Source organism: Oreochromis niloticus, linkage group LG3 (genome assembly GCF_001858045.2).
Source record: "Oreochromis niloticus isolate F11D_XX linkage group LG3, O_niloticus_UMD_NMBU, whole genome shotgun sequence".
Classification (NCBI taxonomy): domain Eukaryota; kingdom Metazoa; phylum Chordata; class Actinopteri; order Cichliformes; family Cichlidae; genus Oreochromis; species Oreochromis niloticus.
The window spans coordinates 8,538,638-8,563,950 of NC_031967.2; the positions used below are offsets into that span (position 1 = coordinate 8,538,638).

A 25,313-nucleotide genomic window follows, 5' to 3' on the forward strand; every position below is an offset into this window, starting at 1 on the left:
AACAGGCAAGATACAGAACGGTTTTCATCACACCAATTTGTGCATGTCACACCTATTTCAAGTCTTTAATGCATCATCATTGCCGCGAGGAAGTGTGTGCATAACAAGATGAGAGGTTGCATGAAGAGCTGGGAAGTTTTTCATGTTAAGTTCAAAGTTTAGGACTAACCACAGGGAGGCGGATTTCTACCTGCACACATTTCCACGATCAAATTGTGTCATGAGACCTTTCTCTAAATGATGCCTGGGCAGAGTTCAAAGCAAATCCTGTTCAAAGGAAATCTGATTTAATTTTCACTCAGTCAAGTCTAAATGTGATCATGCCAAAGTCATCCTGGTTAGCACCACACCCTTTGAGATGCTCAAGCAGGCGAGCTTTTGGATCCCTAAAGACACTTTTCAATCCATCAAGAAGGATTTCACACCACTTGTGCCGTGGCAGCCTCCCATTTGCTTTTGCAGGTAGCAGCAGTCAGTGAGAGTTGAATATTTTTTTGCAAAATCTCTCTCTCCTCTCTCTCTCTCTGTCTTCACAGTTCTCTGACTCATTCCCTGATTTTGGAGCTTACAGTCTTTGGACACCGACTGTAATCCAGCGGCAGGTGTTTTGAAAGATGTTAAATCTAATATACTTTACTTCCAGCAACATCCCACTGGTTTTTCGATATTAAAGATATCAATCATCCTCTGACACTTTGTGGCAATTTAAAGAAGGTTAATGTGACATCCTCGAATGACCGCAGTCAATATCAGTAGGAATACCACAATCCTGCGACTAAAAAAACGCACATTCAAGAGTTTCTGATGAAAACTGATGAACAGATCCCAGATGACAGCACCTAAATCTGAGAATTAAGTGGAGATTACTTTTCTTGAATCTTGGAAGAAACTTTTAGTTTGGTTAAAAACGTGTGTATAAGAGATTGAAAGGCCTCGCTCGTGGGTATGGATGTGATTCTTGACTAGCCACCGATGTGACGCACCTGGGGGAGACAGACAGAGCAGCAGTCAGGCTGCTGAGTCATAGTAAGAGGATCCCAAAGGAATGAATAGCTTGATTTGCTGTTTTAAAATGTAGAACCATTTGAACACTAGGCTATCTAACCTTTCACCCATGACAAATTCTAAACAAAGAGCAGACTGGACAAAGGCAGAACAGTCCAAACAGGCGAAACTGCTACCGTCACCACAGGGGGAAAATCCAACCCCGTTCTCAAGGAGGAAGCAGGAACCATCACGAGGCAGTTTGTGGTCGAAACTTCCCAAAGCGTCTCATGTTTCATTGCAGAACTGGCAAGAAAACTTGTTTGGTTTATTAATAAAACAGTCATGTGCAAAAGTCTTGACCTCATTTCTTGACCTCAAGTTTCATTTCTTCATATTTTGCTTGGAAAATGCGAAATAAGTGCAAAGACTTATTGAAACATGTTTACATAAATGGAAATACATCATGTGAGGAAGGAAGAGAGTTTGCACAGTTCTGATGAGTGAAAGTCACCACCTTTATTCATCAACACTGTCTTACGAAGCTTTATTGTCATTTCTTTAAGCAGCCTTCAGGAATGGTCCTCCAGGATTCTTGAAGGGCATTCAAAGCTCTTCTTTGCTTGTTGGTTTCCTTTTGTTCCATTATCTGTCAAGATGATCCCACACTAGTTCAATAATGTCAGTCTGGAAACCTGAAAATCTGGAAAGGATTAAAGCAGTTCTGAATGTCGTCCAACTCAGTATTGCTAATCTCATAACGTTCCTCTTATATTTAGGTTCATATTTTGACATGACAGCATCACAGTTACAGATTTGTTACATGATGTGAATCTTTCAGTCATGACAAAGGTGCTCTGTTGGACAGAGACCAGGTGAATGTGGAGGTCACTTGAGTACATTGAACTCCTGGTCATGTTCAAGAAGCCAGTTTGAGATGATATGAGTTTTATGATGATATGAGTTTTATGATGTGGTGTGTGTTCCTGCTGAAGATGTGCACGCTGTGGCTATTTAACATGGACATCAGAGACTGGCAGTCAGTGGTCTTCTGTTGCTGTAGCGCTGTTTCCAGGTTTGACATGTTTTTATCACAGATGCTCTACTTTACACCTTGTTTGCAACTATTGGTTATTTGAGCTGCTGTTGCCTTCCTATCAGCTCTATGCAGTCTGGCCTCTCTCCTCTAACCTCTGTCATAAATGAGGCTTTTTCTCCCAGAGAACCTCAGTGTATTTAATGTGTTGTGGTAGCTGAAAAAGTTCAAATATAACAATAATAAGTCTAGTTTGATTCTGGCAGTAAATCTTTGTTGTAAGTTAAATGGCTAAAGGTGTCTTTTTACTGTCTACACCTGTAACAGGCTGAATTGTTATTTTTTAAATTGTGTTGTATCTTCAGTTTTTGGACAGTTTTTAACACCTTGACTAAAGATGGACAAATTCGTTATGTGGCCTGCAACATCCAAAAAATACAACTTTACACTAATGAATGTCAATATGAATAACCGAGTCTTTTTTTAATATATGAAACTACAGCATGTTATAGATCTCAATGGACAGACATCCATCCTATTCCAAAGACGGGTGACCATCAAAATGAACCAATTACTAATGCATTTGTGCAAGATAATGTAAATTATAAGTAATAATCTTTTCTTCATGCTAAACAATTTGCAACAGAATAGAAATGGATCTACTTGATATCCACGAATATGAACATGTGTTTATTCATAGTTATGTGTGAATATTAATCATTTCTTTATTCACTGATGTAGGTTCACTCTTATGGTAAATATTACACTCTGGTGATTGTAAAAGAGACAGAATATGATCACCAGTGACCGCCGAAGATTTCGGTTAGTTCAGAAGTTGATACAGTGTTCACCAAACTGAAACACAAATGTCTTTTTGTTGGAACAACGACTCTGTGCTGACAAACAGCCTATTGTAAAATCTGCCATGTTTACCGAGTCTGTATATGTGTCATGCTTCAATTAAGCCATCCAATGTGTGGCCCTTTATCACGGGTGTCTTTGTCGAAGGACCACACACGTCGCAAAAAATCAAATCAAATCAAATAAATGTTAAAACAATAAATAAATAAGAGAAGAGTGTCCGCTACTGCTCTCATGCCTGGTGTAGCCAATGTCATTCATTATAGTGAAATTATAGTGTTGTGTTACGTGTTCATGCATGTATAGGGTGCAGTATTTTCTTCTAAGAAATTGAACTCAGTTTGTCCCGGTGAGCTGTAACCCTGTGACAGTGAGTCTGTATGCACCATATGAGGATAATTTGAATATGCTCTTTTTTTTTTAATTGTGTGTGTGTGTGTGTGTGTTTGGGGGGGTTTCCAGTTGCGGCACGTCAAAATATTTGCTGTAGAAGAAACTGCATCGGTGCAAGTTACACCATGGTGGTTTCCTGCTGAAGCTCCTGACCATTTTCCGGTGGTCGGCCAAACCTTTGGAAAAAATCTTCCCACCTCTCCTTATTTATCCGCTCGAGTTGCAATCAGACAGAAATCTCCATCTCATCTTATCAGAAGCAGATGACAAGGCTGCTATCTGTTCTTCAACAAAAAGGCCAGTATTATCAGACGCACGTAAAACACACACCCAGAGGTGGAGGATTTTGTCCGGTGGCCAAGAGCAGATCCAGCATGTTGGTCATCATAAATACAAAGAAGGCTCCTTTCTGGTAAATGGCTGTAACCAACCGTTTGTGTTTACATCTGCTGCAGCCAAAGAGAGTAAACAGAGTGTGAGAAAGAAGTACAACAACTGCTATTCCAAACGGTGTAAGACAAGCCAAAAAAACGAGCCATCACCCCCCTTCCTCAAACCCTGACTAAACCATCAAAATACCCCCCGCACCCCAAACTCGAACTCCCTCTGCCCACTGCAAAAAGGGAGGCAAGTGAATGAGTCACCCGCCTCCCTCTCCATCTCTCCCCCTTTCTCCCTCCCCCATCTCTTTATTGAGGCAGCTGCACCCTTTGACCTTTACGCCTGTGGAATGTGTGTGCGTGGACCAGCGGCTGTGAGGGCCGATGGTGAAGGGGGGAGTAAAAGGGTGAAGGCGGGCGGGGAGGAGAGGAGGGGCCAGAGTTGGTGAATTTAAGAGATGGAGGGAGAGGGGAGGAGGGGAGAAGTCGCTTTTTCTCCCCACTACAAAAGCTGTCAGGGGGAACAATAAGCATGGAGAATGGTGTGTGTCCAGGGAGGCACTGAGCCGTGTTAGTGTGTGAACCGGGCAGAGAGAGGGCATAAGAAAGAGGGAGATAGAGAGGAAGATGGAAGAAGGGGAAGACAAATGATAGAAATTGAAATTGCGCAAGGGGAGCATGGAGGGGAAGGGAAGACGATGAAGGATGGAAAGACACGCGGGGGTGAAAGAGTCTGGGAGCGAGAACGATGGGAGAGAGCGACACAAGAGTGGAGAGGGGTATTTGTTTTGTCTACCAGCGCGCTTAAATACTGAACTTCCGTTGCCAAAGGAAACAGAACACAAGGCCCAGTACTGGGACATGTGTGTGCATTTCAGTGTGTGTGTGGTCAGCATACCAAAGGGCCCCTGCTCCGCCTCACTGTACCAATGACATCTTATGGTTAGCGCTTTACATTTACCGAGGCCTCATTAAGTTTATCTCAGCGAGTGTGTCATCGTGCATGCGTGCCCTGCATTCAAACCGCTCACATTTCAGACTACACACCGTGCAGCTGGCTGCAGACAAAGGTGTTCGCCGTGCTTTGTTTCAAAGATGCGGGTGTACGTGAGTGCGTGTGAGTGTTTGAACAGTTGCAGGGGCGGAAGAGAGCGGGGGTGTGGGTAGTTGAGTGGAGATTTTGAATGTGTTGTGTGTGTGTGTGTGTGGATCGGGTGGCGGTGGTGGTGGTGGGAGTTCCATGATAGGGTGTTTTGCTTTGAAAGCAAACTAGGGGGACGGTGAGCCCCCACCACTGCTAACACACACACACACACACACACACACACACACGGTAAAAGTATTGATTTTCTCGCTGGTGTGTGAGGTGTGGTAAGTGGTCGGTAATAGCAGGAGAAGAGTGTTGTGAAGTGGTGCAGGTTAAGAAGTTTGGCTGCTGGGTAGACTTTTTATCTCTGGGATGGGGGCAGCGTTGATGGGATGAGATGGGTGGGGGTCAAAAAACACTCCAATGTCTCTAAATGGAGAAGAGAGGTGTGAAAATCACTAAAACCACTGAAATAAAGCATCTACAAAGGCAACGTTTATTATACACACACACACACACACACACACACACACACACACACACACACACACACAGACAAAGTGCATGTATGACTGATGCCGGAAAAACAGGGAATTTCATGCGTGTACTGTTAACCCTCACTTTGAGTAATCTGCATGCTCATATTCCACACACACACACTTGTGCGTGCAGTCCAGATGGATATACATACATTCAGATATGCAGAACATTATGCACCAACACGCACAAGCACACTTGTAAACTAATACATGCCTCCACAAAGTACTTATGCATACTTTAGCTCAAAACGCACATGCAAGTACACTTGGATGAGAGTGAACACACGGGCATACACTTAAGTAAAAATGCACGCATGCTACACAACGGATGCAGCAAAATATTGTGATGTTGTGCAATGAAACGCATTATGCAAACCTGAGCACGTTATACAGACCCTTAAAAACTTACATAATTACGTAGACCTACACATGCTGTCTACACACAGGCATTTGTAGATAAATTAAAACATGGTGGCAAAGTGTGCTCAAACTCAAACACTTGATGTGCAAGATGCTATAGGCACACACAGGACCAGATACATTTTACACCCTTGGAATGGATTTTAAAGTGAGACATACTCCACATACCTTTTTGAATCAATAAAGATGTGACTGAAGCGCACATGTTTAGATGAAAGTTTAGATGAAACTGTTTAGGAATTACAGCCATTTTTATGCACAGTTCTTCACTTTCTGAGGGTCAAAAGTAACGGACAAACTAACAAGATTTTAAATGTAATAACTTTAGATTTGGATGAAAATCCTTTGCAGTCAATAACTGAAGTGTGGAAGCTATCACCAAAAAGCTGTGTTTCCTTTCTTTAGTTTCTGCTTAGAAGAATATCCAGATGTTTTGTATGTTTTCCACTGTCCAATCAGTTTTTCCAAGTGTGGCTGAATCTGAGCAGCGATACACTTCAGAAGTCTTCCTGCTGCTTCTATCAGCAGTCACATTATCAATAAACACTAGCATCCTGGTTCCACTGGCGGCCACACATGCCCATGCCATAACATTGCCTCTGCCAACTGACAGACAATGTTTGACAGCTCCAGACCATGAGCGGTTCTGCTCCTTCTTCATACTTCTCTCTTCTCATTCTGGTACAAGTTAATTTTGGTTTCATCTGTCTGTCTGATTTCATCAGAACTGTGGGGATTCTTTTATGTGTTGTTTTAGCATTTGCACCTTGCTTTAAACTTTGTATCTCCATTCATGAAGGGATCTCTTCACTGTAAAATAAATTTTTACCCCATGTTAAATGTCATGAAATTGCTTTTCTTTGCTTGCCTTTAATTACTGCTGGTCAGCCCATTCATTTTTATATGCATGAATGTACCAGATTTGGCCTCACCTGGCTATGAAACTGGTTATCAGTCAGCTGTCCTGTAATTTTGAGCCTCTGAAAAAGTGTAAACACATAGTCCCTACACAGTTATTGCAATACTTGAATCTGGAATCGTCTTGAATTAGCGCTGAAAGTCTGCACTTCAATTACAGTTTGACTGTTTCATTTAAAATCCACTATGGTGGTGTATAAAGGAAAACCATCAAAAGTTGTCGTACTATAGGTCAAACAAATGATGGACCTAACTGTATATGCCCTAATCAAGTGCAGAGTTCCTGATCTATCTATATATCTAGCTAGCTAGCTAGTTAGATTGTTGCTAGCTAGCTAGCTAGCTAACTATCTAATGACTAATTTGGGTTCCAGAGTGTCATCATTCATTGATTAGCTAAATCTGCTAACACTTTGGCAAGAAGAACTCAACTTAATATTCTTTAAAAATATAAAATCATATGAGGAAAGCCAGCATAAGGTATTTGAGATGCATTTTAAGTCTTAGCCTCACTTGTGAAATAACAGCTTCTTTTTTAAATCAACTCTGAATATATAGAAACAGTGAAGCTGCTCTTACAATAACTTGCTCATGCTACATCTGCTGTGTGGAAAAATTCATGAGCTTGAAGTTTCTTATACTTTCAAAACAGCATATAGTAGTATGGAACGATTTTACTACAGTAAGTCGTTTAATATTTCATGGCGATGAGCCAGATAAACAGAAATGCTTTATAATCTATGCAGCATGCGTGCGATGCGAGTGGCTACCTCAAAAGACAGAGCTGTAAGAGCTGCGCCGCTTTCATTTTTTTGCTTAACAAATTTGCTTTTGTTTGTTTTGTTTCAGAGTCAAACCTGACTATTCAAATAAATGAGGGGCTGCACTTTTTATTCAGAGGCCAGTGCTGGTTTGAACACCGTCTAATAGTGCTTCCTGTGTTGCTGCGTCGAGACGCCGCGATTGCCGTTATTGATATACAAAACGAGCAATCATGGAGAGAGTTGGAGGCGAAGGAAACCACAAGTGCCTAATCACGTCTGTGAAATTTTACAGCTGCACGGAGCTTCAGAAAGCTTTGTTTTCTTCAGTCCCCCTAAAATGTGCAGTGTGGAGAGCGTTTTAGGAAACAGCAATGTTTCAGGAGCTGGAAAATGTCAAGTGAGTGCGTATGGAAGGCCTCATTCAACAGACCTGTTAAATGCAGGCCTGTGATGTCAGGGCGCACGGAGGAATAACATCCTTCAGACCTGTGAAGTTCTCTGATGCTTCTGCGCTTGTTTGCTGACACGCTCCAGCTCGTGTTTGTGTTTTTTCCTCTGATGAAACAGGTGGTCTCCGTGTAGATCCCACAGCCCGCTCCTCCCTGCTTTACACACAGGCTCCTGCTCCCCATAGGTTTTCTCCAGAATAGAAGGCTTTTCCTCCCCAATGCTTCGACGGCATTCCCTCTTCCCCCCCACCCCATTCCTCTTTCTCCTGTCCCTTCAGCAGCCACCCCCAATTACACACAACAGCTGCCAGTGTCCTTTGGAGGAAAAATGATGCGTGTCCAACAAAACTGATCTCTTTCTCCTTCTCTTTCACCTCCTCCTGTACCTCCTCTCCTCTATCAACCAGTTAACCCCCACCACACACTGCTCCGCCCCAGTTCGATCCCCCTTGCACCTGAAGCATGTACCACATTACATTCAGACAGGCAGCCAGAGAGCAGTGATGATGGCAGATTTCCTGTCTACCCGGCATGCACATGTGAAAGCCCCGGGTTGCCTTTAGTACCTCGCCTGACAGATACGCTGTTGCCGCTGTGGCGCACCAAAGCGCAGACTGTCTCTCACTCACGTGCACACAGATCAGCAGACATGACTGGGCCACGTCGACCGACCTAGCACCGAACAACTGGGCGAGCGGCTGATTTTACTTGCCTGTTTGAGCTCTGAAAGAGTGAAACACGCTCATGCTCTTTATGAAAGCCGTACAGACGCAGTGCTACAGAGGAAGGGAAACACATCCATCAAGTGTACCTATAGTAACAGAGTCCCAAAGCTCCTCGCCAGGCTCGAGGTCCAATCGGAGACCGAAAGTTAAGTGAGTGTGTGTATGTGTGTGTACTTTTGTTGTATTCACCTAAGTGTTTAAAGGGTTTGTTAAGGGTCTTGTTTTATTTTGTCCTCTGCGGCAGCGCGATAGAGGGAATTTCATTATGCAAATCTATGTCTCTCTGCTGATGAGCATGCCCTCAGGCTTCTGTTTCACACACAATGGCACTTACTCACACTCACACACACACACAAACACTCTGTCTCACACCCTTTTGCATGTAAATACTCTCATCTATGCAGACTGTGTGTATTTTCACCCATGCACACACACACAAACGCGCACACACACATGCTAAGACACACATGCGTGACCGTGCCACACAGACACAGTCACGCATATCATTTCTGAGACTGGAGGCACAGCGGGTGAGTGTGTGTGTGTGTGTGTGTGTGGTGAGGGTAAAAGGGGATGCTTAAGGTTACAACAGTTTCAGGGTTTATGTGACTGTGTCTGATACCTTAACACACAGACACACACATGCACAACTGCACTGCATCTACAGTGACACATGCAAAAATACTAAACAACACACCCACGGAAAAATACAACAAACGCACATTAAAGTACACCTTAGCATGCACACATACACACACACACACACACCAACAAATACATGTGTGTACACGAAAGGTCAAATTACACACACACACACAAAGGAGACCCCTACCCCATGTGGATGTGACCCGATGACCCTGCTGTCACACACAGTGCCCATCTGCCACAGAGAGGCACAGAGGGAGGGGACGGGGTGGGGAGAGAGGTTGTCTTGAGGGAGGGGGAGGTTGGATTTTGGAGGGGGGGAGGCAGGGCTGTGAGGAAATGAAATGGGGGTGTGTTGAAGCACAGGAGAAACCTGGAACAGGGGGAAAGAAAGAAACAGTCTTCATGGTAAATTTTCAGTTCACTTTTGCACAGATGTGCTGTTTGGAGCCCCAAGAAGTTTTAGTGGGTTTGACCCTTTTCTATTCTTTGTGTGTGTGTGTGTGGAACCCCGCCACCCATCTTTTTTTCTCTCTTAACATTACAACACACACAGACGCAATCACCTCAGAATATTCCTGTTGCCTGGGGACGGTATATCCAGAACCTCCTGCCTGCTTGTCTCTTTTAAACCGGAGCTGTCTCAGGCCTCCTATGGTAAATAAAGAAAATAAAGGGAGCAGACTGACTACTGAGTACTGCTGACTGACTGAATGTAGAACAGATGACGAGCAGAGAGGCAACAAAGACATCACAAAGAAGCACAGGATGGCTGATGGGGGGGAAGGAAAAAGTTCAAAATATAGGGAAAAAGTACACCTGCACTTGTGGTGTGGGATTAGAACGGCTTAATTCTGCAAGCTTATGAAAACTGAACAAACAGTTCTTATGCTTTTAATGTGAAATGAATGCTCTGACTCTTAGTTAGAGATATGAGGTTGATAGAGTGGAAACTTGTAAATATTAATAGAGAAATCTGTTCCAGTCAAAAGGAAATTTGGATTCATGGAAGTTTTATGGAAAGTTCGGGCGCGCACGCGCAGCTCGCAAATGGAAACCAAGACAGAGTCGATGGGTCTGTTAGGCAGATATATCGTCCGCAGTTACATCGAGCCGTTACTGCCTTTTTATTACATATCATATATTGGCATCCACTGCCAATATGATGGCAGTTCCACTCTGACCACAGCTGCCTGAAAACAGCCTGTAAAACCTGCAATAAAGTTTTATTTTCTGCGCAGGCTATGTTTCATTATTTTACTGTTCAGTTATAGTTTTTGTGAATTAATTTTTTGCATTAAATGCCAGCTATAACCATGCAAAATATTGGGCAGGAACATCTTTGGTCTCAAAGTTCCAGCTTTTGAAATTCATGCAGAATCAGGTTTAGAGATGAAGGAAAATAGATCAGGGGCTCGCAATAAAAAATGAGAGGGAGAAGAAGGGAAAAAAAAGTTGGATAAGGCACACAAACCATCCTTGTGGAAGAAAGGAGGGAGGAGGGAAGGCAGGTTGTGGAACAGGAGAGCAGGGGGGGTGCAGAGGATATCCAGAGGGGACCAACTGTAGTGGTGTCAGACGGGGGGTTCTGCCAGCGCACATCCTGCCAACGCACCAGGAGCCAGACACACACACACACACACACACACACACACACACACACACCCTCAGGCCTGGCCTTAAGTGTGTGAACAGCCCTGCCAACTGTATTCTCACCATCTCCACCACCACCACTCATCAACCCACAATACCCCCACAACCCCCGAAGACCCAATCTGGAATCGGTCTACAGCGACAACCCCGATGCCAACTTTGCCCTGCTGCCGCCCTCCCCTCGATTATTTTAGCGTGTCAGAGACACGGGATGACTGAGCTCTCGACACAAAGACTGAGCGCACATCACAGCGCTCAGAGGTTTAAAAACATTTGGAAGCCGTGAACTGTTTGAGAATATTTGTATTCTTCTGAAACACTGGCGCAAAATCAATCTGGATGTTGTATAATGCTGGGAGCAGGAAGCGGCGAAGAGATTGTTTTCCATGAGCAAGCATTAGCTCGGAGAACCTTTGTGTACACACCTGCAATTCTTTCACTCCCAAAGGTGAAGTGGTGGATTCAGCAGACACATGTACCATTTGCAGCTGATGTCGGGGATTTTTTTTATTCCGCTCACAACCTTTGCTGCGTGCCATCTTCCTCTCATGTTTTCTGCTTTGTATCAAATGCATGCTGTCTTGGAAGAAATGCTTCAAAAGCACATTGTTAGAAATCCCATAATACAACTGTAAATATATCTTCAGCCCAACCCCCCCTAGCTCCAAGTGACACTTACCCCTAACCGTCTTAATTCCCTAACCACGTTTATGTAAATTCCATTTGTGTGTAGTATGTGTACATAATAGTTGCTGCTATCACGTATGGGCCAGACATGACGTACGGATTTCTCTATTACAGGGAGGCTGATAAAGCTTATATAGAGTCTGGAGATAGGAGAAATTTAAATTGTTCTATTTATATAGTAAAAGATGAATTTAAGTTGGAAAAAATAATAATAATTAAAAAATCCCTAATTTAAAAAAACGAACAAATTTTTCCATGGTTATCAAATGACTTTTCAAAAATTTCTCCACTGGTGGTTTGACAAAAAAACAAGTGTGTGGAGCCATAAATTAAAAACAGGCAACACCAGACAAAGCTTCTGTAGCAGGGGTATCAAATGTATTTTACACCGAGTTTCACATGTAGCCCACTTTGATCTTAAGTGGGCGGGCCTGGTGAAAAAACCTTTTGGCACATTTAATCCCCGAGATATCATAATATAAGAACAGTATGTCTTAGTTTTCTACATGATAATGAAATTATGCCGCAGTAATGAAAGAAATCTGTCAGTGTGACTCTTTGGGTTTAAATTGTAAGAAATAAATGTATAAAATTACATTATTGCAAAGTTTATGTTAATTCGTCGAAAATATCCTATTTTTTCTTCTTCTTCTTTTCTTTTTTTTTTACTAATTACCCCCAAAGAAACACATTTCTTTAGACTTTCTCTCATTTGTTTATTACTTTGTTACCGCAGTATGATTTGCTGAAGGGGAAGTATTTATCAGTAGGACAAGCTGTGAAACTCCAAAATGAATGCTGTCCTTCATATTTTCCAAAGATGTCCAGTAGTCCGGATCGAAGTCTTTGCCAGACCGGTTCTGGTCGCCGGATTTGATTCCTTGTTCTACAGCTATTCTTGTGGCTTCATGAGTAGCTGAAATGCAGAAATGTCGAAAACTACACTTGAGACTGGATCCAAAAGCAACTATCCCCATAGACCGCTGTGCTGAAATGCCCAACCTAACAGCATTTTTACAGCCTGGTGCAGAAATTATTTTGGTCACTTTAGCCAATTTATTCCTTCATGACAACTACAAGATGGTACTCATCTATTAAAATTCCTAAAAATATATATATCATTAGTTGTAGGGCTGCTGTGAGTGACAGGTGCTGGCTAGGACAGTAGCTGTCTGCTAGGATTTACTTCAGCTAATTATGTGGTGTTACTGCATTTTGGAGCATTTTTAAGGAAGTCAAACAATACGTCTTGCTGTGGTTACTTCTACGGACAGCACTTCCAAGAAATCTGTGCTCTAGTTTTGCTGAGTGAAACACTAATAGTTAGTTTATCTGTGTTTTTGCAGCGCATCGTTACATTCCTAGCTTATTAATCGCGATTGCTAGCTTAAGCTCCTCTGAATGTTGTCCAAAAATCCAAAATGCCAGAATGGGATTTCAAAAACCAGTGGCTATCAAGTATCACGGGGCTACATCCATCTTGTATATAAAGGTTGTGGGCTATAAGATGCTTTGACTGCAAATGATACTTGGGCATTATGAGCATGGTAACATCTGCTAACTAGCATGACGAGAGCAAAAATCCCTGCACAACTAAGCCAGAGCAGTTACAAATGATTTTTAAAGGTGATGTAAATATGCAGATCCAACCTTCAAATGGATAATTGAGTCCTTTGATGTGCTTTTGGCATGAGGTGAAAACTCAGGGCGGCATAAATACACCTGGATCCCTCTTTAGGGGAATATCCAGTGCAATGCATTTGGTAGCAGTGAGCAGAAAAACGTATTACCTTACGTACAGCCATGTAGCTCATTAGATGAAACATGAAAAGAGGAATCTAAATGGGTTTTTCCTGAATACTGTACAGTTCACAGTGGAGTGAAGCCTAAAAATAAATTACTAAATACTCAGTCATAATGTTTGTATTACTGGTGCATGTTAGTCTACTGAAGCAAACATGAATTTTTGTATGTTCCATAAATTTGTGGTTTGTCTTGTTGTAGCTTGTATCCACTCATCTGGTTAGCTTTACAATGTATAATGCGTCGGATAGCAGCAAATATAGCACAGAGGTTAATGGTTACGTTGACGGTTTTGTTCTTGCGCCAGTTTTAAAATGTATACGCTGAGACGTCTCAACAGCGAGACAAACAAAAACCGTAATTGCTTTACCTCTGAGGCTAACATCGGAGCAGGCATCCTACAATTTGCTAAACAAACTCCATCCCTTTGGCCTGTAAACGATTTCCTATTATAAACACATGTTGGAGATGAATCACTCTTTAGTTCAACTCCGAGAGAGGACATTTCAGACAAGTTCCCCCTCCTGTTTTCCATTTGGCTGTTTAATTGTCTCAGCGCTGTCAACAGACTATCAAGGTAATTAGCCATGACTGCACAACAACAAAATCAGACAGACAGGAATGAACTGCAGCCTCTGAACATGATACTTACAGAGGGAACGGGTGGGAACGTCTTAATGCGGGTGCACATATGCCCTCACGCATCCGGGCACGGATGTGCAACTGCCACACGAAGCCTCTCGTGCACAGTCATTACCGTGCCCTGAGTACATAGTTCCATGCCACACATTATATTTCCTCCACCAACCATAACCCTCCACCCACCTCCTCCTTAATCCTTCTACCTCTTACAACTCTCTCTCACTCTCTCTCTCACATACACACACAGTTACAAAACCAAAACCTCATTTCCTCTGTGCCTCAAGCTATAGGAGCAGTGTTAATTGCGCGAAGGTGGGGAGTGAACATGGGTGTGCGTGTGCTTATATATATATATATATATGTGTGTGCGTATGTCAGTCTTCAGGAACATGAGCTTTATAGGTGTGCGCGGGCCTTTGCAACTGTATGCGTGGCTATATGTGTGAGTGTGAGTGCGTATATGTGAGATCATTTATTTTAAGTGTGTAGGCAGTCTCTCCTATGCCAGTCTGGGCGTAGCTCCAGGGTTTCCTGCACCACCTGGGCATCTGCGAGTCCTAGTGCCTGTCACTGGGTACCGTCCCAGCTGGAGTGTGTGTTTCGCTGCGTGTACGGGCTTGTGTTTGTGCGCGTCAGCAGAGGATCCTGCCAGAAGCAAACACCATTGTCTTATCCTCTTTGAGCCACGGGGGCTCATACACAAACACACACAAACTCGCAGACTGTACATCTGGTTCCGACCCCCGTCCTCTTCGCCAGTGGATTCTTCCTTTTTGGGAAAAAAACAGAAAAACATTATCAATAAAAAAAAGACAAAAGGAATTAAGAAGTGATGGCAAAGAGAGGAGGGCAGCGGAGGCAGAAGGTGGAGGGGGGTTCGTTTAAATAGCCACCATTAAGTCGCCAATGAAGCTCTTTGTGCCAGCTTGCTTAGACTGTACATACACCATTAGTTGTACAGGCCGTGGTAGACTTAAAAGTACCCCTGACTTAAAGGTCATCTACCTCCATCGAGCAGAGCTAATATTAAATTAGGTCCGCAGCAGTATGTGAGTTTGAAAAGAAGGAGAAAAAAAGCATTCTGGAGAGACAGAGGAAGATATTATATTGACTTTGGAGAGGCTGCTGGGTTTTTTTTGCTCCGCTTGAAACACAACTGAATTTAGAGCTTTGATTTATGTTTTTCAGAGAACATTTCAGTTTTAAAAAATGCAACAATAAAGGATTTCAGGACCGTAAAGCCCTGCAAAAGCCTGGTTAATCCACTATTACAGTTGCAGAAAAATGTAATGGCATATTTTGGCTGAAATACAATCTATTTTGATGGATTTACTGTGATCTGTAATATTGTAAAAATCTACAAAGCACTGAAGCTTTTTTTGTTTTTGGGAAGGTGGGGGCATATTAGTTTGAAACTGTGTGTTTTTTTTTGTCCTTGTGATTCTAAACTAAAGGCTGTTCATTATCTCTCCTTTTATTTACCATTCTGTTACTGGGAGTAGGTAATAAAGTTAAGAGATGATAGAGGTAATTGGCAGTTAAGTTAACGTTTAAAATAAATAACGGCGACAATAAAGGCGACACGCTACAGAGCGCCAACGCTGCTGTCAGCCGGCTCAGGTAATGCTAACGGCGACGAAAATTAATGACAACAACAAAGGGGGCAGAAGAGAAATAAAAGTGCAATAAAAGAATGTCCTTGATCGTCTCTGTTGGTGAAATTGCCCTCAAACTGACGCATTTTCTCTGGGTGATTACTGGAAAGTGTGTCAAAGCTTCGGCTGTGAAAACAATTTTAGGAGCATTCACGCAGGGGTCAGCAGATCGCTGTGTACCGAAACACTTCAGGGTTGAAACAACACACCCAGCCCTGATACAATAATGCTTCTGGCCTCAGGCAGCCCCCCACCCCAGCCCAACACACACACTGACATAAACACACACAAACATACACTCCTGTGTTCCCTGCCTCCTGATGCCCCAAGGTTGAAACGCTAAACCTAATCACCAGGTACTCACTGGAGGCAACACTCCTGCACTCAGCCAGCTAATCTCTCCACACTTTTCTTTCTTGTGTGTGTGTGTGTGTGTGTGTGTGTGTGGAGGGTTGTGTTTGTGTGGATGTTTGCATATAAGCAGATGCCCTGCACCTTTGTATGCACAGTAGGGTTGCATGTGTTTTTCATTTCTTTTTCAACTCCCACTCTTGTGTGAAGATATTAATCCTGTGGTGTAGAGCAGCATCAAAGTAAACTGCCGGAGTGGGTGTTAGTGCATGTGTTTTTCCTGTGGGTAAAACTTGCAGTGTTTGTCTCTGTTTACGGCGCGCATCTCTGTTTATACGGTACATAAGTGCCGGGCTGGAGTTGAGCACAGGCCAATCTGAGATGTGCCCAATGTGCCCCGGGATGTTATCCACATTTTTAAACAGAAAACCATTAATCATAAAATAATCATTATCCAACCGTTAAAGCCATTCTTTTGCTAAATGTTGTTATCAGAGCAAACGGCGCGGCATGTTGATGTGAAATTTACATATCTGATGAAGATGAAAATAATATGCATATGTTTGCGCAGTACATGATAAATTAAAGCTAAAAAAAATATTAAAAATGACAAAAACTGATTTCACTCCATTAATCAAACTTTTACTAACAGGGCCGCTGCTGTTTTACAAACTCATTAAGTGCACGGCTGGCTTTGAGTGTGACAGCTCACCTGTCTGTGGTTTAGGAGTGTGGTTTACCAGTACTGATCAATGCTGTCTCCTGTAGTGTGTTGGGAATAATTAATAGATCGTCTTCTTATTTCAGTTGCTTTGCCACAGTGGATCATCTGCCTCCATCTCACCCTATCCCTAGCGCCCTCCTTTGTCCAACTATCCTGCTTTACTACATCCATGAGTCTTCTCTGAAAACTTCCCGTTGTCCTCCAGCCTGGCAGCTCCATCTTCAACACCCTTTGTCCAGTATACCCACTATCCCTGCCCTAACTTGTCTCTCAAAATTAGTCTCCAAACTGCTCAACTGGAGCTGTACCTCTGATGCACTCAATGCATTCCCCCAAAAGTTGAGATTTTGTTTAAAATGAAAATATGGAAAACATATCAAACGTTTAAATGCAGATGGTTCACTATTAAATCACAATGATTAGTTCATTTTCAATTTGACTGCAGCAACAAGTCTGAAAAAAGTTCGGATGGACGCAACAAAAGGCTGGAAACAGAAACAGCTTGAGGAACATTTTGTAGGTAAGTTAAGTGGCAACAGGTCAGTGATTGGGTGTAAAAAAGAGCATCTTAGAGAGGCAGAGTTTCTCACATGTAAAGATGGGAAGAGGTCCACCGGTCTGCAAACAAACCAATGTCTACTAACCGTCGACATGATTCAGAATATTGTTCCTCAGTGTAAAACTGGTAACACTTTGAATCATAACCATCAATATTAATAAAAATAATCAGATTACATCCTTTTTTCCCCATCAAGACGATCTTAAACTGCATCTATTCCAACAGCATGTCTGTATAATAGAACAGTCTGGGTGAAAAACTGGCCTGTGTGCAGTTCAGACCTTTCACCATCTGAAAACATTTGGCGCATGATGGAATTACAGTTATGACAAAGAAGGCCCAGGCCTGTTGAACAGCACTGTGATACAGTGGTTAGCACTATTACCTCACAGCAAAAAGGTCCTGGGTTCAACTCCACCATTTAGCTGTGCTTCTATGTTTAGTTTGTATGTTCTCTCCAGGTCCAATGGCTTTCTCCCGAAAAGGTTAATTGGTGTTTCTAAATTGTCCATAGGTGTCGGTGGTTATTGGTCTGGTGACCTTTCCAGGTTGTACCCTACCTCTGACCCTATGGCAGCTGGTACAGGCTACAGCAACTGTAAGTGGACAAGTGGCGAGAATAGATGGAGATTTGAAAATCATCTGTTTTTATTTAGATTTTTTAAAAAGCCTCCCAACTTTTTTTCGGATTGTGCTTGTAGATTAAGCCACAGCTGATATGATAAATGCTTATATACACCCAAATTTCTCATTTAGGGGACACTCATATGGATCATGCTGTTTTAAGTAAACCCAAGAAGCTGTAGGTATTTAATAGATTCACGAGAAAGTATCAGACAGAGAAATGTATAAAGAACAAACAGAACTTTAGTGCTTATGATTGATTTTTTTTTACTAAATAATAATAATGTATACTTTATTGATCCCCATGGGGAAATTACTCTCTCTGCATTTGACCCATTCACTTAGTGGGCAGCCACTAATCAGGTGCCAGGGGAGCAGTGTGTAGGGACGGTACGTTGCTCAGGGTACCTCACGGGAGCCATTCAATGGATTCGAACCCCCGACCTTCCGATCGGGGGGGGGGGGGGCGAACACGCTACCTACTGAGCTATCCTTGCCCTTAACCTGCGTTAGGTAAGTCTAATTAATAACCCCTTTAAGACAGGCGTCCCCTTCCTCTCTGTTTAGAAAGAAATTGGGTTCAAAATGTGAAACAAGGCCTTTGACTAAGACTTACAGACTTGCCTGTTGATCTAATAAACATTGGTCTAGTAAACTTTCCTTTATTGTGAGATTTGTTTGGTTGTAAGACTGAAGGTGAAACTATACACAGAAGTGTGATTTTTGCAACCCTGTTAAAAACACTGCCTTCTGAAGAGTTTTTCACACTTGTCCCGTCCACTCTTTCCACTTGTGTGGTGGACTGTTAATGACTGAGAGTTTGTCTGTATGGTTACACATATAGATTTTGCAAATTTCTCTTTGGCATGACATTTATTCTACGGAGGAGTTATAAAGTAGCATCCCATGCTTGAAACAGTGCTGTTAGGGTGTGAATAATGACATCTTTGACCATTAAAATGTCCTGTACATTTCCAGCTAACTACATAAATATATGTTTTACAGTGCATGCGCAATGTAAATGCTTCAATTGCCTGTCCTAATGTGTGCATAAAGTATAGGCTCTGGTGGCAAATCTTTAAGTATATGCCTGTCTGTGCAGCAATATAAATATATGTGTGTGAAAGTGCAGTGTGTGTTATGTGTGTATGAGCATGTGTAATATCTTTGGGGATTCAGCAGGGATCCCGCGAGGCTGATTAGCGGACCCTACAAAATGTCATTAGGATGTAATGAAAAAGCAGCCCTGGTGCTAATGCATAATAAAGTGAATGGGCTGTTACATTACCGCAGCGTCCAGACCACGCCTGTTGGCACATCAGCACTTCATTGGTTTGCTGGCGAATGTGTGCGCAGGAAGCCCACATCAAATATCTGAGGAAAAGATGACGGAAACAGAGTGAGCGCTGAAAGCACGCCAACATTAGCGTGAGAGAGAGAGAGAGAGGGGAAGAAAACGAGAGAGAAGGGAAAGGCTGAGTCGGGCTTTCACACTACAGCCACACTAATGTGGTTTTTTGTAAAGTCTCCAGCCATATTACCGGGCTTGAAGATTCATGCATGACCATGTCAATGCAGGTACACGCAGGTGGAGGTTTGGTGGCTCAGTTGAACTGTAGAATTTACCGCACAACAGCTGCTGTCATACACAAGACGGCACAAAAAACCCTAACCACTACTATTCAAGACTTATGTCTTTGTTTTGCTCAGGAACACTACAGTGAAGGACACCCAGTGTCTGATAAGATCAAATACAAACTAAAACACAACCCCGCAGTTTTCCAGCTAAACAGGGTCAGCGGCATATCCAGAATTCCCAGTTAGTCTGAGCTTTTAATGCAAATCTATGTTGAATGAACTTGCGGTTTTTCGACTGAAAACTTGGTGAATCTGCTAAAAGGTTTGTGCGTTCGTCTTTGCCTTTATTCGTGTGCATGTGTACGTGCAGCTGTGCTCGGATATGCGTCTGTGTCTCAGCTTCATGACTCCGTCCGCGTTTTCCACGAGTGATATCAGTATCAGAGCCAAAGAAAGTGCTTTGGTTCAGTGGTTGATACAGTAATCATAGAGAGGGAGAAGTAATAACTGTTGAATATGGCACCATTTAACTACTGCGGCCTTGACTTCACTATTGACTGCATTAGAAGTGTTGCATTTAGCTTCCTTATGCTCTTGTGTGTGTGTGTGTGTGTGCGCGTTTGTGTGTGTTATGAGCCGTTCTGTGGAGAGCTGTGAGTAGTTGCTTATTGTGGCAGCTGTTAAATGTAAGAAGTGTATGAAAAAATATCCCCATCGCACGTTAAACGGCTGTCTGTCTTCCTTTTCCTTGACGGAGCCCCCAGTGAAGGGCAAACGAGGATGCGTTTGTAATCCCCCCCCTTCCCCCTTTATTTCTGTCACAGCATCATCTCTCTCTTTCTAAGTCCCGGAATGATTGAATATTTACTCTCATTTAATGTTACTGTCCAAAAGACAACAGGCAGCCGAGACACATATACACAAACTCGCGAATCTTCACACACGCACACACACACGCAGTCTAGTCTACCCATTTAATTAAGCACTCTATGAATAATTCAGTTTGAGCCTCTGGGCTGAAGATAATTATAACGATCAGGATAATAATGTTTATTTTGCTTTTTATTGTATTAAGACATCAATATCTCTGCAGTGCAGTGTGGACAGTTTGCAGCTACACTTCTAATGCCTGAAGCACCACCTCTAATATCTGAGTGGCAGAGTGTCTGTCTTTGCGCGTGTGTAAACGTTGTGCGCGTGTGTGTGTGCTTGACGCAGAGGGTGGTGCTTGAATATATGCGAGAGCGTGATTCTGAAGCTATTAGAATTAGCTCTCCTTTCAACAGGACACAGAGACCAGTGCAGATGCCTTTTACATTTGGTTTCTCGATTGCAACTTTGATTGGTGTCAATAGTCCCGAAGGTCACGGGTACAGTCCTGGCGCGACGCAACCTTGAAAGCCACGACTGTTCTCATTCCCGGCAGAAGTATCAGGACCCATAATCCTCGGTTTAGCAGATCAATAACATATAATGTGATTACAGTTGAGCTCACTGGGCACAGCAGCTGCTCTCCACCCTATGTGGCTTCTGTCAGGTTCTGATTAGTCAATGATTGTCTATTCTTTGCCGGGTATATGGAATCAGCACTCTATTCGCTGTCACTGTATAGTCATTGATTAACCCCAGGAACAAATGTGGGAACAGTGATTGTGCCGCATTGTTGGTCTGCACTCTGGATTATTGCGACACACTGGGTAGCCTTTACCCAATGGGTGCAATTTGCTATTCTTTCTGTGGATTATTGTGAATCTTTTCTTCTTCATTCTGCAGCCGAGAGGCTGGAAGAAATGGAATGACACCAAAACGAGTCCTGATATAAATTCGATCTTGCGATGTACTTATGTTTGGAATGTACTGTAGTTTTCTGCTATTCTGTTAGCTACTGTTTATTGTTGCCTTTATCGCCATAGGCTTAACCTGCTGAATTTAAAGTCACGCTAATCTTTGCGTCTGATAGATTTGCTGTCAGAATTATACTTATCTGTCTATCCGTCTGACCTCCGATCCATAATACATTCACATTTATCATCAGCTGTCTGTCACAAACACAAACACACACACGTTAATCCACAAATGCACATCGCATTTATTCTGTTTGGCCCGAGATCCTTAGAGTCTGCAATTGATCCTTCTCGCTGTCACCCTCCAAAGCTCCAGGGTGTCTGTCCAGACTCTCAGCCTCTTTAAGAGGCCTGGCCCAGTGACGGCCTCTCCCTCTGGGCTTCAGCAGAGGGAAAAGTCCATCTGCAGAGCTGGACCTACCAGAGTTAACCCATCAGTCACTGTGGCTGATGGATGGGCCAGACAGACAGAGAGGTTGTTGGGGTACATGTAGACACACACAAACCCACACAGGCAAGCGTGTACGAAAGCAAACCGAAGAACAGATTGACAGACTACAGACTGTCCCTGTGTGCGTGCATGTGTGTGTGTGTGTGCGAGACTGTGTGTGTGTGTGCGGGTGATGTAAGTCTAGGAAACTTGAGAAACTTTCAAGTGCCTCTTGTGTCCCCTCACTATCTACCTCATTTGATTAGTGGCCTTAAGGGGTCCTGCGGATCAATAACATACTTTGGTAGCCCCCTTAAGCTCTGCACACGAGCACACTCAAACACACACACACACACACACACACACACATGCACAGCGCTCTGCAGCAGTTCATTTAGGCCGAACCGTCAATCATCATAGTGTGGAAGGGTCCACTCTGGCCTTGCCTCTCTAGGACGCTGGATGGGGGTTAGGTTGGTGTGCATATTATGTGTCTGCCTCATCCATCTGTCTCATCCATGCACCTATCAATTAATTCATGCTTCTAGTTGTGCCTGTCAATAACGGCAAGTCAATTTGAGCTGGTGGGTCAATATTAATAAGTCTGACATCAGAAAGGTTTTTCTTGACCATTCAAATCTCATTTAACTGGGAAATAAAACCCGAAAAACATCTATCAGAGTTTGTACATAGGTCAACCACTGCGATAGACTGGATAATGTCACTATCCAGTGGAACTATACAATCCCTCACCAGTGAATTGTAGGCTAACTGCTGTGCTCAAGGGCACTTTGACATTAATTGTGGAGGGAAGTTGGAGCATTTTATCATCCAGATTTTCCCATGTGGTCCAGTAATTGGAATGGTTGGAACAAAGGAACCATTAGGCGACCACCTGCAGCTTGATGAAGTGTATAAAAAATATTAAATAATAAAAAAACAGCAGCTTTTTACACGTTGCGTACTTAAATAAACACAACAAAGGCTTGTGTTTTAATTATTCCACGCTGTCCGCTTTTAGAGTAGTTTGCAATACAAAGTCTAATATTTTACCCTAAAATAACTAATTGAGACACATTTTGTGACAAGTTGCAAAATAAAAAAAATGATCCCACTTTTTGATTTCCGCTGGGACCATGTTGACTTCATATTCATTATTAGCGGTTGCAGAGCTGTTATTGTCTCCAGTCCTTATTTTGGCTCTTCAAAATAAGGTCAGGGTTGAGCAGCAGTGAGGCAGATAAGCAGTACCTTCATGTTTTGTGATGGAAAGTATCAATGTTAGTGTAAAACGGGAGCTGAATGAAAGGTTACTAGGTTATTGTACCTGAACGACTAAATATGTGACAATTAAAAGGAGCTTTTACTGTCATGTCAGAAAGAAATTTCTTCAGGGCTGTGAAAAACTACCCATGATCTCATAGCTTGGAATTTTAGTAATTTTAGTCCACGCTTCCATACAATATTGCTTCGTTCACTGAGATTTGCTTGCATTCATTTATGCGCAGCTCTTTCCAGGTCACACCACAGTATCTGAACCAGGTTGAGGTCTTTTGTTACCTAGTTTTAACCAAATGTGGCCTCTTATTTGACTCTTTTTGACTCCTTACTGATTGCAAGGTACCCAAGTATCCTGGTTGAAAAACAAGCCCAAATCATGATCCCTCCACCACTGTGCTTGACAGTTGGCTTGAGATGTTTGTGCTATGCTGGTTTATTCAGATGCAACTCTGAAAAAAGTGGCTTTCTCTTTGCAACACATCAGAACAAACCATAATTTTTCAGTCTTTTTCTCATTGTGTTGTCATGCAATGTAACAAATTTAACATAGTAACAGGCCTGTAGAGTCTCAGATGTAGTATGTATGAGTATTGCAGGGGTGAATTTCCTCCAGTCCCACAAAAAGTCAAAACTTCTTCTGTTACAGTGGTGCTCGCTCTTGCTGATGATCAATTACTTTGATTAGTTAGCACTTGACTGCTACTTACCTGAAGCAATAAGGGTGTTTTTCACACAACTGCAGTCTTTTTCCTTTGAAAAATGTATTTTTCACATCACTGTCGCTTTAATAATATCTACCCCTTTAAGGTCTATAATTTCAACAAAATGAATTGTATGGTAAAGAAGTTCTGCTTAGAGAGAAAGAGCCTAAGGAAAAGGATCCTTTACAAAGCCAAATCTAACAGGAGAAATTGGATAATATCTGGGAATCGTTAAAGACTGATTTTCATAACCAGTGACAAATTTGTGTTTGTGACAGTTTGCAGCAGTTTGGGACAATCGGCGTCACACACATTTTATTTATTTATTTTTTTCAATACAGTCAGATTCAAATTCAAACTAAAACGTCATCCCAACGGAAACCCACATCAGGCCTAAGCATGTCACAGGGGTGGGCATCATTCCTAATTGCCCTTTTGCTGCTCTGTGTGGCCTTCCTGTCCAAGCTAAATAGAAATAGAGTGTTCGACAAACAGCCTGTCCACCCACGGGCGTTTGTACCAACAACCTCGTGGCAGACGCCGCAGCAGCTGGACTAAACCCTGCACACTCAATTTCACACAAGACACACACTTAAACGTACGTTGTCACCTTCCCCAGGGTGCTCTTCAGCCAACGTGCCCCGATACGGAAACACAGCCCACCGCCTACGCCGCTGTCACTCACTTGTAGCTCCGCCCGGCTACTTTTCATTCCCACGCGCACACAAACACAGTCATTGGCCACCCACACGTGCCAGTTAACCCTCTAATGAGGCGGCACGGGTGGTGTTGTGTTCTGCTGTCCCCCCTACATCCACCCACCCGTTCCTTAGGGATGGTCAACCTGTCGGCGCGTTGGCTTTATTCCCGCCCACGCTGACTGCCCGATGGACCTCTTCACCTAATTGTCGGCCTGAATTACCGACTGACTGATCGTCTGGATGACTGACTGGGTAAACACGTAGCATGCTGGGATGGCGTGGGCGTGGGAACTTTAAGCAAAGCATGGGGGATGTAGACCGGAGTGTGAATGGATGGATAGCACAATCGCTAAAAGACTGGGCAAACACACATCACTAAAACATTTACATTTTTATATGCAGAATCATTTGTTTTTCTGCATCTTCTAACAACTGCTGAGTACTTTGTGGCTGCTGCGTATGCATTCTTCAACACCCTGTTGGCGTTTCTTCCACACTCCTTTGGCGGTTTGGTGCGAAAATGTCTGATTTATTCTGTTCAACAGGTTTCAAAGATCTTTTTTTTGTTTGTTTTCAGAAAATAATGATTACAAAACCAAAGAAAAGCAGCGTTTGCTCCGTTTCCCTGCTCTTTAATTATCTATAGGAGATGTTGGCATAGCAGTGTTTTTAAGTGTGATGGTGAATGCTAACACTGGCAGAATGTAACACATCTGTCTGCTCACTTAATTTTCCTCGCAATAACAATGCTACCCACTTCCTGCTCTCGCGCTGTCAGAATAACAGCGGGGAGTTATCAGACCTAGAAGCAACAATTAAAACCAAATGAAACTTCACTGCTTCCTACGCAAAGCTGATGGACAGTCACTGCAGCACCGG

At 42.9% G+C, this 25,313-nt stretch overlaps 1 long non-coding RNA gene across 1 annotated transcript; it reads right to left on the reverse strand.

Annotated features, from left to right (window-relative positions):
• Positions 1 to 1,452: 1,452 nt before the first annotated feature.
• LOC112842885 (uncharacterized) lies at positions 1,453 to 10,432 on the reverse strand. The gene is made up of 3 exons (XR_003214925.1): positions 9,768 to 10,432; positions 9,389 to 9,574; positions 1,453 to 1,687 (listed from the first exon to the last, which is right to left on the reverse strand). It is a non-coding gene; the product is annotated as an uncharacterized LOC112842885 (long non-coding RNA).
• Positions 10,433 to 25,313: the final 14,881 nt, after the last annotated feature.